Genomic DNA, 859 nt, shown 5'->3' with positions numbered 1-859 from the left:
TCTGACAGTCAGGAAATGCCTCATCAGGTCCGGCGTGAGCGCTCCATCTACAGGCCGCAGAGGGAAGTGCCGCGTGACGAAAGCTAGCTTGCCCCCGACCGCGCCGACATGAGCGCGCGGCTGTAACGGACGTCATTCGAGGCAGAAACGCTCAGAACCAACCTGACGACGACTTACCGAGACGTGAGTGTGTCCGGGAAACTTGAAACTGAGTGTTTTGTGAGTCTCGGACAGGATTCTGAGGTTATGAGTCGTTTTGTGACAAGGGGGCGACGGTAAAAAAAAAGCACAGAACAAGTCAATTTGGATAATACGTGTCCTTTAATGGTGGGAACTTGCGCGTTGTGTGTTAGTTAAGCACAAAGTTGAGCAAAAAAGTGTGTTAACAAATGGGAAAAACGACAATCCGCGTGACGTACGTGAGTGACAGAGCGAGAGGGGGAAGACGGACGGGTGAAAAGAGAGGGAACGGCGGGAGGAGAGAGCGACATGCGTGAGTGAAATGTAATAAAAAACGGCGTGACTTACAGTTATTGAGATGACAGTTATACGGCTGTGGAGGGCGACTGTGCGGAACAGAAAGAGGTTGATTCAGAGAGAGAGTCATTTGTAGTAGATTTTTCTCCACATTTCTGCCGTTCTTTGGTTTATTCATAATCGAGACCCAGTTTCACCCAGGAATAGTTCTGTCCTGGACCTGGTTTAGACTTGGTTTGGACCTGGTTTAGACTTGGTTTGGACCTGGTTTAGACCTGGTTTGGACCCGGTTTAGACCCGGTTTGTACCCGGTTTAGTCCTGGTTTGGACCCGGTTTGACCCGGTTTAGTCCTGGTTTAGACCTGGTTTAGACCCGGTTTAG

Source organism: Eucyclogobius newberryi, unplaced genomic scaffold, assembly GCF_026437365.1.
Source record: "Eucyclogobius newberryi isolate DKJ021-1_F unplaced genomic scaffold, fEucNew1.0.hap1 SCAF_22, whole genome shotgun sequence".
Taxonomy (NCBI): Eukaryota; Metazoa; Chordata; class Actinopteri; order Gobiiformes; family Gobiidae; genus Eucyclogobius; species Eucyclogobius newberryi.
This window is presented reverse-complemented; position numbering follows the sequence as displayed.